At 46.3% G+C, this 15,719-nt stretch overlaps 1 long non-coding RNA gene across 2 annotated transcripts; it reads right to left on the bottom strand.

Moving 5' to 3' along the window:
- Positions 1–145: 145 nt before the first annotated feature.
- LOC132672635 (uncharacterized) lies at positions 146–15,615 on the bottom strand. Of its 2 annotated transcripts, none has more exons than XR_009607611.3 (3): positions 14,866–15,615; positions 11,030–11,134; positions 146–810 (listed from the first exon to the last, which is right to left on the bottom strand). It is a non-coding gene; the product is annotated as an uncharacterized LOC132672635 (long non-coding RNA). The 2 variants fall into 2 exon arrangements; XR_009607610.3 differs by lacking the exon at positions 146–810 and adding an exon at positions 4,638–5,941.
- Positions 15,616–15,719: the final 104 nt, after the last annotated feature.

Raw genomic sequence — 15,719 nt, 5'->3', positions numbered from 1 at the left:
AGCTAAAAAAGGAACTCTTTTAACGGATACCATCTCCATGGTAACACTGGAAAGTCCAGATTGCCTGACACACTGGGAACCATTGCTTGGGGTCCGGTTCCAACAAGTCTGTGGGTTTAAGGGAGTCAAGTCTACATTGAAGTTGAAGGTGGAGAGGGGGGAAGAGGGCATAAAAAATGAATTTTAGTTTTTCCACACCACAAGGCGTCTGTGCCAAGGTGGCTTACATGTGTCAACATCAAGGAATCCCTCCTCCCGGGAACCAAGAGGAAGTTTCTCAAAACTAAAAGGGAAAAGTGTTTTTCTTCCTGTATCAATCTAATTTTGGAGGTATTTATTAGTGACATAAGCCTTTCCCCCAAAACAACAATGATGTGTTCTGTGTGCTAACAACATAGCTTTAAAAAAAAGTAAACAAAATTCTGCATTTTTATAAAACTTGGTAAAAAATAGTATTTCAAACTATAGTTGCCAGAAGTACACAGTAATAAAAAATGCACACATGTCACTTGGCATCTCCTAGTCCATTATTTTTATAGCTTTAGGGATAGTGTCTTGAATTTTTATTTCATTCTGTGGGTTATAATCCATTATTACTATTTTTCGCTCAAATTGTACCAGGTTTGGCTATAGAGAGCTCCTCTGAGTTGGCCCCTGTGTTCTTTGATGTATCTCCATCCTTCTTTGAGCACTTCCTTACTGCTTGGCACAACATGTTCCAGGCTCATTGGGGACTTTTCCTGCCATAGCTCTGGAATCTCTAGGAGCCCTGGTTTGTTACATTGAAGAATGGTATTCAGAAAGCAGGATCTAGGCACAAATCAGATTTAACTTGGTTAAATGAAAATGCGAACCTGAACTGGCCTTTGGAACAGCTTCGGAAGGAGAGAGCAAACCGTGCAGGGTCAAGGGGAGAAGGGGGGACACAAACAGATACTGAGGTTGAGAGAGAGCCCAGAGCAGAGTCAGCCAAGGCAGGGAGCTCAATCCTTGGCTGGGAGCACCTATGGGAAGCATGGCCTCGATGCAAATAAAAGGAAGGATTCAGAAGGACACCATCAACAAAACAAGAAAAGGCAACCTGCTGAATGGGAGAAGATAGCTGCAAATGATATATCTGATAAAGGATTAATATTCAAAGTATATGAGGAACTTATATAACCCAACACCAAAAACCTAAATCATCTGATTTACAGATACAGAGAACCTGAACAGACATTTCTCCAAAGAAAAATACAGATGACCAACAGACACATGAAAAAGTGTTCAACATCACTCATTATCAGGGAAATGCAAATAAAAACCACAGTGAGCTATCACCGCCTTTCTGAGGCTAAAATCAAAAACACAAGAAACAACAAGTGTTGGCAAAGATGTGGAGAAAAAGGAAGCCTCATGCACGGTTGGAGGAAAGTAAATTGGTGCAGCCGTTGTGGAAAACAGTGTGGAGTTTCCTCAAAAAACTAAAATAGGATTACCAGGGGCATCTGGGTGGCTCAGTTTGTTAAGTGTCTGATTCTTGGTTTCAGCTCGGGCCATAATCTTACATTTCGTGGATTCAAGCCCTGCATCGGGCTCTGCACTGTCAGTGTAGAGCCTGCTTGGGATTCTCTCTCTCCCTCTTCCTCTGTCCCTCCCCCGCTCACTCTGTCTCTCTCAGAATGAATAAACTTAAAAAAAATTTTTTAAAAATAGGATTATCATATGCTCCAGTATTTCCACTACTGGGTATTTACCCAAAGAAAACGAAAACACTAATTCAAAAAGATACATGCATCCCTATGTTTACTGTAGCATTATTTACAATAGCCAAGATATGGAAGCATCCCAAGTGTCCATGGATAGATGAATGGATAAAGAAGATGGGGTATATAACAATGGAATATTAGTCAGCCATAAAAAAGAATGAAATCTTGCCATTTGCAACAACATGGATGGATCTAAAGGGTATTATGCCAAGTGAAGGAAGTCAGAGAAAGACAAATATGATAGATTTTACTTATGTGTGGAATCTAAAAAAACAAACCAAAATACAGGGAACAACTTTATGGTTGCTGGGGGTGGGGTGGGCAAAATGGGTGAAGAGGAGTGGGAGATACAGACTTCCACTTACGAAATGAATAAGTCATGGGAATAACAGGTACAGTGTAGGGAATATCCTCAATGGTCCTGTAACGGTGTGCATGGTGATGGATGGCAGCTACACTTGTGAGCATACATGGGGACTTACAGAATCACCATGTTGTACATCTGAAACTAAAGTAACATGTGTATCAACTACACGTCAATTAAAAAAAACAAGGAACACTGAGTTCCAGGCAGAGCTTGTACACCTGGGGCCTGGAGTTGGGAGGGAGAGGATGACTTTTATTTTCTCCCTTGCATCAGTACTCTTATGAATTTTTTAAAAAGTAGTATAGAAAAGACCTACTTTCCATTTTTTTTTTTCTTTACCAGAGGCTATATGCATCTATTTTCTCACATTGAAGAACAATGCAGGGGATGTGGTTGGACCATTGCAGTGGGGTTCACCCAGCCACAAATGGGTCTTTGCGCGGGGGCCAGCTGCGTTGGCAGTCCCAAATCCTTGGGGCTCAGAGGGAGTGTGGATTATTTTTTTAAGTTTATTTACTTATTTTGAGAGAAAAGGCATGCCCATGTTTGGGAGGGGCAGAGAGAGACAGAGAGAGAGGGGGTGGGGGAGAGAATCACAAGCAGGCTCCACACTGTCAGCGCAGAGCCCAATGTAGGGCTTGAACCCTACGAACTGTGAGGCCATGACCTGAGCTGAAATCAAGAGTCAGATGCTTAACTGCTTAACCGACTGAGCCACCCGGGCACTGTGGGAGTGTGGCTTTTAAACTCTGCTGCATGTTACCCACTATAAGAAGTACAGTTTACAACATGTCCTAACATGTAGACACATATGCAACCTGAAATTTCACGACGCAATATCCATTCCTTGTTATGGATGACGCAAGCTGCTTTCAATTCCTTGCAGGTTATTTCCTGCTAGTTTGATTTCACAACGTACTAAAGAATGGATTGGGACCTGCAGTTTGAAAACCACCCCTCCAGGCCAACCTCTTATCATGTAAATGGGGAAACTTGGCCCTAAGAAGGGAACTGAGTGCCCCAAATGCTATGGCTTTTCAAGATGAACTTTTAAGTATGACATTTACTTATGACTTGTCACACAATGCTACATTTTTATAGCTATTTGAGGAAAACAGGTCTGAGTAATGAGAGCAGATTTTTTAAAAGTGTCAAGAGCTGGATGAAATTAGACTAAGGGTCTTGAACCAGAGACTTCCTGCCCTTATTCAATAGCCCCAAATTCCTAATGTTGGAGACCATAGGCTCTCTGCAATAAAATAAATGTTTTGTCCTTCATCAGTCCATTCACCACTGACTCAGCAAAAGCTCTGAGAAGGTAGTAGGCAGAGGCGGGCATGCAAGATGAAGGTGTGAGTGCCTTGTGCTCAGGGTGCTCTCAGTTTCGCTGGGCGGCAGATAGACGAACAGCCCAGCTGAGCAGACAGAGAGGACCTTGCAGTAAGCAGTGTACCAGGTGGGGGTGGGGCTACTGAGGACAGCATGGGAGCTGTCAGTCTGGTTGGAGGGGGTTGTGACCTAGGAAAGTCACCTTCCTAGGCCTCAGCATCCTCCCCTGTATGGGGAAGGCACCACCTGCATCACCTGCATCGGTGAGCTGTAGTGGGCCCTGGGAGCTCCCAGCACGGGCAGGAGGAGGGCCTCAGCAGAGCATGGCAGGGAGGCTGGCAGAATGAGTAGGAAGAGGGGAGAAGGCACTCTTTGGTGGACCCACAGGCCTGAGAGGACCTGCCATGACCCTGAGGTGGGGCAGGTTGAGGATATGGGCCCTGGAGTGCAGGGTGTGACGGGAATGACAAGGAGGGGCCCCATGATGGAGGCTTTTTCTGTCTGCCACCCTTTGGAGTCAAAAATTCATCCTATGGCCAACAGGGGCCAGGGTTGTGTTCTGAGAAGCGGTATTTGTATGGCGAGATTTGCATCCTTTACACTGACTCCTGTAACCACAGGAGACTGGTGGCCAGAATCTGACACTGTGGTGCTTGGAAGACACGCTGTGAGGTGACCCAGGTATAGAAAAGGAAGCTGCAGTTTCTATTGCACTGCTGACGGCAAGAGCAGGTGGGCCGAGGTGCGAAGGTGGCTTTGTACCCCCCCACACCCACTTGGGGTGCAGGGACTGCGGGCGCTTTTCTAACTAAAGACATGGCCCTGATATCAGAGAGAGTTCTCCAACCCTCTGTGCTGAGAAACTGCCCTGGAGAATCTCACTGGCCTGAGCCTGGGAACTCAGTCCCTGACACTGTCAAGGCACTTGAGCACGACGTGAGGTGTCACAGTGAAAAGACATATAGCACACTGAACTGCACAGACCTGGGTTCGAATTCCACCTCCCCCATGTACAAATTAAGTGACTTTAGGAAAGTTGGTTAACTTTGCCCTGGACTACATATAGTTTCCTCATTGTCCAATGGAGAGAGGACATAAGTGTGGATGAGTTAACGTGTTTGAAATCTGTTGTAAACCCCCAATGAGCAGTCACTCTTTTTTTTTTTTAAGTTTATTTATTTTGAGAGCGCGAGCACACACACATACATGCGTGTGGGGGGGAGGGGCAGACAGCAAGAGAAAGAATCCCAAGTAGGCTCCACACTGTCAGCACAGACCCCGACACGGGGCTCGAACTCATGAACTGTGAGATCATGCTCTGAACTGAAACCAAGAGTTGGACACTCAACCAGCTGAGCCCCCCAGGTGCCCCAGAAGTCACTCTTAATGTCTCCTTTTACTTTTTAAATTTGTTTTAGAGGGAGAGAGAGGGCAAGCAGGAGAGGGGGCAGAGGGACACAGAGAGAGAGAGAATCTTAAGCAGGCTCCATGCTCAGTGCGTGGAGCCCAATGTAGGGCTCAATCCCATGACCCTGGGATCATGACCTGAGCAGAAATCAAGAGTCAGATGCTCAACCAATTGAGCCACCCAGGGGCCCCTCATAGTCTCCTTTTAAAGATGAAGAGGCGGAGGTGGGAAGAGTTAAGTGACTTGCCCAAGCATACCCAGCTAGCGGAACCAGGAGCCCCGTGGTGGTCTGGCTGCTGCCCACATTCCTTTGAGGAGCTGGTGCTGCTCCAAGCTTTGATTCCACAGCAAGCAGAGCCCTGCCACCTGCACCCAGCCTGAAACCACATTGCCTGTTAATCTAGTCCCAGGGGCCAGAGCACGGAGCGATGAGTCACTGCAAGCAGCTCCAACAAAGAGACCCCCTTTTCCCTAGCCAGCACGCGGGCTGAGCCCTGGTTGCCAAGCAACAAGACATAACATATCTAAATACAACTAGGTCTCTTGCTGTAACAGTGAGGCCTGTTTCTTGCTTTTCCCTTTCACCCCTCCGCCTTCCTTCCAGCGTCTCCTGGGGCAGTAGGTTTGGTCCTCACGCTAACAGCTTCCAGACCAGAGTGAACGTGGACTGCAGGGTGGATTCCTAGGGGCGGATGCTCTGCCTGGGCGATGAATGGGACAAGGCTGTGCAAGGCAGGAGGGAGGGAGGTGCAGAAGGTGTGGGCGGTGGCAGCAGACAGGATGGGCTTTTACCATTCCAGCCGGGTAAGGGCGGTGGTGGTGCCAGGACATGACTTCCTGACACCGAACCAGGAGGATGGCAGAGGGAGGCTCCTCAGATGGGGGTGCGTGTCCATTTCCTTGGGGCTTCAGCTGTTCCAGGGGCCCCAGGGTGGTGACAGCCTCCTGTGTGGGTCTCGTGGCATCTCTTCTCGAACCTGTGCTTTTTTCATTCCATCTGGTTACTCGGTTTAGCTGCAGAATGTCTTGAGAGGGTGGCTCCCCTGGGAGGGCCTCTTGCCTACACACTGGCCTTGCTTATGCCAAAGACTGTGGACAGGGTAACAGTTATAATTTTAGGACTCCTCTTGTGGTCAGGCAACGAACTTGGCCTTTGCCCTTTGCGTATATATCATCCTATTAACCCTTACAATGACAATGTAATGTATTATTTTTTATCAGTTTTATTAGGTTTGATTTACACACAATAAAAGACACCAATTTTACCTGTACAATTTGGTGAGTTGTGACAAAAGTATAACAATGTTGTAAGCAACATCACAGTGTTCACCACAGAACATTTCTGTCACCACTCTGCAGCCAATCCTCTACCCTTGACCTCTGGCAACCACTGACCACTATAGTCTTACCTTTCCTAGACTTTATTTCATTCATTCATTCATTCATTCATTATTTGAGGGGGGGGAGGAACAGGGGGGAGGGACAGGGAGGGAGAGGTAGAGAAAGAGAGGGAAAAAGGGGGAGAGGGAGGGAGAGGGAGAAGAGAAGGGGGAGGGAGAAGGGGAGGGAGAATCTTAAGCAGTCTCCATGCTCAGCATGGAGACCGAGTCAGGTCTTGATCCCAGGACCCTGAGATCATGACCTGAGCCAAAATCAAGAGTCAGATGTTCAACCAACTGAACCAGCAGACTCCCCTCTTAGACTTTCATTTACACGGAATAACAGAACATGTAGTCCTTTGGTGACAGTCTTCTTTCACTTAGCATAATGCTTTTGAAACATTATCATTGTTCTGCTAACCAGTTAATGAATATTTGGGCTGTTTCCATTTTGGAGCTATTATGAAAAAAGCAGTAATGAATATATATGTACAAGACTTTGTGTGGACATGTGTGTTCATTTCTCTAGGAATGGAACTGCTGGTTCATTAAACAGATGAAAGATTGAAGCTCAGAGGGGTTAAGAAACTTGCTTGAGCTCATGCACCTTGGCAGAAATTCACAGACAACGGCAGGTGGTCGCCCATAGGAAATATGTTTTGTTTTTTAATTTTTATATTTTAATTTTTTATTTTTTAGTTGAAAGTTTTTTGGCCAGTAATTACTGTAGTAGTGTGTATCTGGGCTGGATCCAGGTGTATTCAGGCTCCTGGCATAGGTAGACAGACACTAAGCACAAGTTGCTGAGTGCACAGGGGCGTAGGTCACTCTCGGAAAGCATTAGCAGGTGACTTCCAGAAGCCTAAGTGGCAGGGTTGCAGGGTTTTTGTTTTGTAAAGATGTTTGCCAGGCTTCTCCACTGTAAAATTACTATTTTCTCTTTCTAATTAATTACTCAAGAGGGGAGACTTTGAGAGGAAGCATCCTGCTCCTCATCAAGCTTTCATCCACTGGTCTGAATATCCATTACGAATTTCCTGACTCCACCATTCCTTTTACATTTGTCATTGGCAGTTTCCTATTAGGGAGAGCTTTCCCTTCTTCCCCATTTATGTTTAGATCAGTATGCCTCATGGATTATTTTATTATATGGGAGATAATCCATAATTATCACTGTTTTAATGTTTAACATGTCCCAGATTTGACCAAATTCAGTCTCTTGAAGCTGGCTCCTATGTCCTTTTAACACACGCACAATGTCCCAGGCTTTCGTACTTCTGTGGCAGCCCCGGTCCCTTTTAGTGGAGAATGGCATTCAGAAACCAAGAATGGGGTGCTAGAGATACTTGTTTTTGCTGGGCTGTCCCACTTACAGGCCTCCTCAGGCTACAGGGTTTCAAGGCAGTGGGGCTGGGTCAAAGGCAGGGCCATGACACTGGACTTTTAAGTGAGAGCTCAGCAAAACTGGGCATCAACATCAAGGGAATCTACAGTAGGTGCCAGGATGGGGAAACCCAGCCAAGTCAACCAGTCAATACAGTTTCTCTGCTCAGAAATCTGTCTATAAATTTCATAAATTTAAAAACCTCTGGGGCAGGGGGAGGTAACACCTTTCAGCTTTTCTTCCTTTGGTGTGAATAACTTCCAGGGCAGAGAACATGAGAAGCTGGTTCTTAAGGAACGTGGTGGAGGGTCAGGGAGAATGAGGGCAGGCATGGCAGGGGAAGAGTCTAGGGACTCCAGATGGTACATTGTGTCTCCAGTGGCGACAGAAAATTGCCCAAGTTCTCCTGCCACAAACCCTGTGCTATGCCCAAGGCTGATGGACCAGCTGGCTCACAAGAATCTGAGCCTTGAGTGAACTCCAGAATTAGAGGTGGGGGCTCATAACGTGGGACCACCATCTCAGAATTGGTCTCCCTGAAAATAACTACCTTCTGGTTGTTTTGGGGTACCCTCCATTCTGAAGTGGCTGCTGGCCTTACTGGGCAGGTGTGGTGCTAGGCCTCTCATGGGCAGCAGGTGGGGACAAGCCTGCCTGTTTGCAGTGGCTTTCTTCTCTTTTCTTTTTGAGAGAGAAGGAGCATGTCCGCAGGCACACAAGAGGGGTGGGGGAGCACAAGTTGGGGAGGGTCAGAGAGAGAGGGAGAGAGAATCCTAAGCAAGACCAACATGGGGCTCGATCTCACAACCACGAGGCCATGACCTGAACCAAATCTAAGAGGCAGACTCTTAACTGACCAAGCCACCCAGGTGTCCCTCCAATGGTTTCCACATGCCTTGTCCCACTGGTGTCTCTCACAATCCTGGGGCAGGATGCTCTTTTCTGTCTTCTAGATGAGGACACTGAGCAAGCCAGGCCAAGAGGAGCAGGAATCAGTCCCTGTCAACTCTAGTGTTCATAGTTTAGCCTGGCCAGAGCCACCAGACCTGGCCATAGCAGGGTGGCCACTGAGGGCACAGGGAACCCCACGGAGACCGGTCTGAGCAACCTCAGCAGTCTGGAGGGGCCGAGGGGTCAGTGGCACTGCTGCCTTTCAGGATGCTGAACCTTCTCCAGTGTAGCTTCAGACAGGCTGGCCTATGGTGAAGAACCAGACCTTCAGATGAAGGACGTCAACCGTTTGAGCAGACTTGCAGGAACTAGCTGTGGAAGGAGCTATACCACACTGGACTGATGGGTGTGGTGAGCCAGAAGGATGAAGGTGACTAACTCCTCACTGGTGTCTGCCGGTGAGTACCTGGGGGAGGGGCAGGTCCTGCAAACCAGTTCTGAGAGCAGACTGGGAAGGCCTGGAGGGAAGGAAGCCAGTGGTGTCACCACTGGTCAGGCTGAACCTGGAGGGCAGAGCCCCAGTGCTGGGAGGGGCAGCTGAAGGAAAGGCAGGGAGTGGTGCCCTGTGGCATTAGGCAATCAGGGAGGGGCTCTGGGACCTGGCATTAGGGAGGGATCCTGAGACACCAGGCACTCGGCAGGGCTGGACGCATGACCTCCACTCAGGACTGCTCCGTGAGGAGTCCCAGCAGCCTGGTGACGGCAACCCCACCTTTCTCTGCTACTTTTTCCTTATATGCAGATGAGAAAAATAATTCTGCTGACCTGTCTTTCTCAGGATGTTTGTGAAAAACACCTAATAAAACATGGTGCAGAGAGACAAGGAAAAAGAGGAATGGGAAGAGAAGAAAATATAAACAGGATAAAGGGAAGAAACAAGGCACAAAGATCAGAAGCAAGGGTGGACCATTAGGGGGTGCTGCAGGGGGTAGAGGTCACCAGGAGGCCCCAAGCAAAAGGCCAACTTCTAAAAAACTGATTATTGTCAACAATTTGATATTTTAAAGGTGTATCTTTTACTACAGTCTTAGAATGCCCTAATTCAGAAAACCCATGTGATTTAAACATCTCTTGGTCCTTTTCCAAAACAGGAAGTTCTCCCCCAATGGCAACCCATAATTTCCCCATATCATGGAAAGTGAGCTGGGACAAGGGCTAAGGGAATGTGAAAGGAAAGAGTTGCACTTCTCAGATTTCCCTTAGCATCAGTATCTCATGTGATCTCTCATCCTGCCATAAACACCACGGGCAAAAAGAAATCCCTAACTGTTCTCTTGCAGCCAAGAAGCTGTCCTTAGCTCTCTATCCATTATACAAACATCTTTCACTGAAAAAAAAAAAAAAAAAAATTAGAGGGGTGCCTGGGTGGCTCAATTAGTTAAGTGTCTGACTCTTGATTTTGGCTCAGGTCATGATCTCACAGTTTGTAAGACTGAGCCCCATGTCCAGCTCTGTGCTGATGGCACGGAGCCTGCCTGGTATTCTCTCCCCCGTCTCTCTCTGCCCCTCCCCCGGTCATGCGCTCTCTCTCTCTCTCTCTCGGAAATAAATAAACTTAAAAAAATTAGAAGAAACAAGTTAAAATTTAAGTATACATACCAGCTATCAAATTTATGTTTGTAATTAAAGCAGAAAATAAAGTAAAACTACCCTAAAATCTATCTAAAAACTTACCTAAAAACAAAAAAATACCAGCACAACAAAGATCTATGCAGGGAGGAAAGACTGAAGGAAAGAGCTATAGAAGGAACAAGAGGGTTTTCTTCCTTGTGTTTTCCACATTTTCCATTAATATGTGTAACATAATGAGAAAATATATGACAAACATAATTTTAAAGAAATATACCCAATAGCAACTGATAAAGGAAAGAATTAGGGATGACCAAGATCACAGAAAATTCAAGACCAACCTCTGTGGGAAATCTTGTCATAGGACCTCTTTCCAAGGCTTTTGGAAAGCTTTTTGGGCAATCCCCAACAGCTGAAATCCCAGAAATGACTTTTCTTTGCTTGCAGAAGCACTGTGGACTTTTTATCAGGAGATTTACTTTACTAATATTACATTTTGCTTTTTGACAGAGCAAAGTGGGTGTTCACCCCAGGGGATCATGATGACAATAATAAAAATTAAAAAAAAAAAATAACAGACTTACCATGGATCATTTATATAGCACACGGTCCTTCTCTGGCTCCCTAAATCCCAACTTTTCATGTGCTTCTCAGGGAAGACATGATTAGCTGCTATGCAACAGCCATCCATCCCTCAGCTCCCTGGTAACCTCTAGCCTGGGTTTGTGGCCAGACATGGTCTGGCAGTGTGCCCAGCCCTGGGGCACACCTCATGTGGGCTGTCCACATTATGGTAATGCTGACTCCTTTGCAGACACAGAAACGGAGCTGGCTCAGTTCTGGCCAATGAGATGTTCCTAGGACTAGGTTCAGCTACCAGTGACAATGACTTACCCCTTTCTTGTGTGAAAGTACAGAGTCCTGTGGTTCAGACCAGGATTGGGGTTCTGCTTCCACAGTTCTTTGCACGGCCCCCTTGTTCTCCTTCTTCAAGATGATCTGTAAGGTATTCCAGGATGGAGAAAGGGATGAAGGCAGAGGGATCAAAGGGGTCAAAGCAGTAGACTCTTGAGGAAGGGTCTCTCAAGAAGGTTCTTGGATGGACACTTCCACTGATTTCCCTTTTACTAGTATTTAGTTATATGACCACATTTAGTTGCAAGGGAGGTTGGGAAATAAACCCTTTATTACGGGGGGCGTCTATTGCTCAGCTAAAATTCAATTGCCATGGAAAGAGGAGAATGAACTTGGGGGCACCATTAGCAGATTGTTAGCAAGAACAAAAGGGGTACTCTGCTGGAGGGCTGATGTGAGATTGTCCTTGATGAAGAGAATCCCAAACACATCTAGCCTCAGATTTTGGTTTCTAATGTTATTCTCCAATAGAAGGAAACAGGGCTCCTTGGAGAATGGCTGATTCTAGGACTGGGGCAAGAAACATTCAGGACGAGTCTGGCACATCTGGTAATGCCAGAAAGTTAGGAAGTACTCAAAAAGTAGGGGGAAAAAAAAGAAAGAAAAAAAGAAAATATCATAATGATGAGACCCTCAGAGGGTCACAGGAACCAGTGGAAAGAGCTCCTAATGGCCAAATCTGGAACAATTTGAGCAAAAAAATAAATAATGTTATACTGGATTACAACCTAAAGTATAAAATAAACATCTGTGAGCCCATATTAATATAAATAAATGATTGAATAGGTAATAACTGAGGGAGAAGAGACACATTTTCCATGGAGAATTCCAAGGAATTTATGTAGATATTCTGCACTCTAGGAGGTGAAGCATAACTCTCCACTCCTTAGGTGGGAGCACAGTGATTTCATTTCAGAGAATACAACATGGAAGTTGGGGGGGGGGAAGAATAGAGAAACCTGGAAGTGAGGCTTCAAACAGGCAATCAAGGTCAACCTCAACCTTCATAAATCATGTTGATGACAGGCTATGATGAGAAGGGCACTTTACCCCTGTGATCTTCATCCCCAAATTCAAACCTTACTTTAATCATAAGAAACACATAAGACAAACCACAGTGGAGAAATATTCTACAAAATATCTGACCACTACTTCTCAGAACTGTGAAGGTCATCAAAAACAAGGGACATTGTAACCAAGCAGAGCCGAAGGAGACAGGAGGACTAAGTGTAATGGGGGATCCTAGATGGCATTCTGACACAGAAAAGGGACATTAGGTAAAAATTATGGAAATCTGAATAAAGTATGGATTTTAGTTAATGATAAGGTATAATATTGGTTCCCTAATCTGAAAAATGTATCAAATATTAATAATTGGGGAAATTGGGTGGGATATATCTGGGAGCTCTCTGTACTATCTGCTCAATCTGTCTGTAAATCTAAACCTGTTTCCAAAATTAAAAGCTGAGAGAGAAAGAGGGAGAGAGAATATGAATCCTTTCCCTTTCCTGAGTAGGAGGCCAAGATATTTGGAGGTGAGGGAGTCATCTTATGACTGTAGAGATGACAATCACAGCCATAACCAATTATGGACCACTCTATTGGGTTTTTGTTATATAAAAAAATAAACTTCACTGTTGAAGCTGTTTTGGGCCAGGTGTCTTGTTCCTTGCAGCTGAATGCATCCCAACTGACACTCCTCAGGTCACTTTCACAGCCACCGCTGTAGTTTAGACCTTTATCTCCTTACTTAGGATTGTTAGCCTGCTTGAGCACTCTTCCTTCCTCATTTGGTTGCTCTCTTCCTCCTCTGGATTTACCCACTGGCTGCATCTCTCCAAACACCCTGAGGCCAGCAATTCTTGCCCTTTCCAGGAGAGGGCTGTTCTTCCAAGCTTGTGCAGACTTGAGTCCTTCTGCCAGGAATGCCCATTCCTCCCTCCTCCATTCCAGCAAATAGCTACCCAGATGCAAGTTTCAGCTCACCGTGTGTGATGGGCAGGATTCTCCTATGTCCCTGAAGATCCACAGGTAAACATGGCCTGGTACTGTGACTATAACGAACAGTACCCCTATGATTAGATTGATTTCTAAGAACAGATTATCTTGCAGGGCCTGCCCGAATCATATGAACTTTTAAAAAGCAGAGAGTTTTCTCTGGCTGGTAACAAAAGAGGAAGTCAGACAGAGATTCAACACGTGAGGGGGATTTGATTTTCAAGAAATTCTCTGTTGCTGGCGTTGAGGATGGAGGGGTCCCACGGCAAGGAATGCTGGTGGGCTCTAGAAGCTGATAGCAGGCCCTGGATGAATGCCTGGGAGGAAATGGGGACCTCAATCCCACAACCACAAGGAACTGACTTCTGACAACAAGAATGAAGATGGAAACAGGTCTTCCCCCAGAGCCTCCAGATAAGAACTCAGCCCAGCTGATATCCTGATTTCAGCCTCATGATACCGAACAGAGAACCCAGCCAGATGCTGTGCAAACTCTGACCTAGAGAGCTGTGAACTAATAGTAAATAGGTGCCACTAAGTCTGAGGCAGTTTATTATGCAGCAGTAGAAAACTAACACACCATGCCTCCTCTCTGAAGTCTTCCCTCATTCCTTATATACACCTGTGATGTCCTCCTCTCTGCTGCCGGGGCACCTCATACACAGCTCTGCTACAGGGCAAGTCGCTAAGTATTATACTGATCCACTTAGGGGTCTGCCCTCATCACACAATTCCAGAGTTCCCGAGAAGTGGTGGAAACTACAACTTTATCACTGCAATCTCAGGCACAGAGCAGAAAGGCAAAAAATACTGATTAAATGAGGATTTCATCAAGAAAAAAACCCCCCAGGATCCCTAATTTGTAATCATATACACTAAAATTGCCAAAGGTACCAGAGATCTAATGTCTAAGCTAGAGAAAAACTCACCAATGTAAAGAGAGAATGGAGAAAAAAGGTTAATATTCATGTAGGGTGTTTCTAAGGAACCAGATGTGAATGAAGTCCCCAGGTAAGTAGGTGAGGGAAGAAGTAAGCAGAAGTATGAGGAAAAATCTCTACATTATTAGTAAACAGGTATTTATTGAATGTCTGCTATGTGGTCAGGCCAGGAAGTGTGGAAAACAATACAGGATTTAAACCCTGCTCTCAAAAATACTGAAAGCCTCCTTTCTGTGGCATACCATGCTTAGAATGTTAGAACCAAAACGAATTTTAAAGACCTTGATTTTATGCATACTTAAGCTTAAAAATCCTCTACTTTTTTTTAATGCTTATTTTTGAGAGGGGATGGGGCAGAGAGAGAGAGGGAGACACAGAATCCGAAGCAGGCTCCAGGCTCCGAGCCATCAGCACAGAGCCCGATGCGGGGCTCCAACACAGGAACCATGAGATCATGACCTGAGCTGAAGTCTGACATTTAACTGACTGAGCCACCCAGGCGCCCCCAGAATCCTCTACTTTTTAAACAAGTGGGAGCAAATGGATTTTCTATTGAGCTCCGTAGTTTTGAGGTCTTTTGATATTGGCCCTTCTTTGCGTTGGCTGCCTAATTCTCTGTAGGACAGACGAACCATTCATTATCAGCTTAGCCTGATAGTCATTTAGGTTGTTTGGAGATTTTCACTATTACAAACATCTGTCCAGTAGCAACTAAGCTCCCGCGCCTTTTACATCTCTGTGAAAGGGTCTATAATGACAATTCCAGGAAGGGGACCCAGATATTTTAGGACACCACACCCTCTCCCGCAGTCCCTGCCCCACGGACGCAGGCTCCCTTGAGCAGCTAGGGCCTCCTGAGTTGGGGCAGTTGCCTACCTCTGGGCCTGGCGGGTGCAGCTCCCATCTCTCTCCGGGAGTGGAAATGTGGTCTGGAATAGGCAGGAAGGAGGTGGACTCCACAATGTACCCAGAAGCCAAGTAGATGCAAAGCGAGGTTAAAAAAAAAAAGGCACAGGAAGTTGTTAAGGGGTACTTGAGAAAGAAGAGAGGGGGTGCAAAAGATGCTTTCTGGTTCAGGGTGGCGTAGGCTAAAATCAGTCGGAATACATGCAGGTTATTCACTCGCGATTAATTTGTTTTATCCTGTGGGCAATGGGGAACGAGGGAAAGATTCAGTGAAAGAGAGGTTTCCGATTCTGCCACTTGATCTAGGGGTGAGTGTCAATTCACCTCTCTGGGTTGTTTCCACATCTGTTAAAACTGGGGAAGTAGTATTTGCTGGGCCGACCTAGAACGGTGACAGGAACTGAACAGAGAACAGCTGTAAAACTTAAAAGGCCGATCTCCGGGGAGGGGGTGGTGGTGGTGGTGGTTTACAGTTAGCTAACAAGCCGACAGTAATATCTAAAGTGCTTCAGAAAACAATTCTGCAGTGAAGTCCGAAAATTAAGAGGCAGATGGCTTTTCGCCTGCAAACGACATGTCACAGACTGAGTCGGTCGCAGCCTCTCCTTGCTCTGCTGCTCCGCGCCTGGCTCAAAGCCCACGCAGGAAACCCTCGCCCGGGTTTGCTTGGAAGTCTCGGGCGCCGAGGACTCCCGGAGGCGGAGGATGGCGGCGCGCGTGCGCGTGCGCGGCGCACCCCGCACGAAGGCGGCCGTGATCTAGGGGCGGGGCTGGCGCCGGGGCTGACCCGGACTGGGAATCCCCGCAATGCCTAACGGGTGGGG

The sequence above is a fragment of the Panthera onca genome, chromosome C1, assembly GCF_046562875.1.
Source record: "Panthera onca isolate mPanOnc1 chromosome C1, mPanOnc1 haplotype 2, whole genome shotgun sequence".
Classification (NCBI taxonomy): domain Eukaryota; kingdom Metazoa; phylum Chordata; class Mammalia; order Carnivora; family Felidae; genus Panthera; species Panthera onca.
The sequence above is the reverse complement of the archived record's forward strand: the minus strand, read 5'-3'. Positions and strand labels throughout refer to the sequence as shown.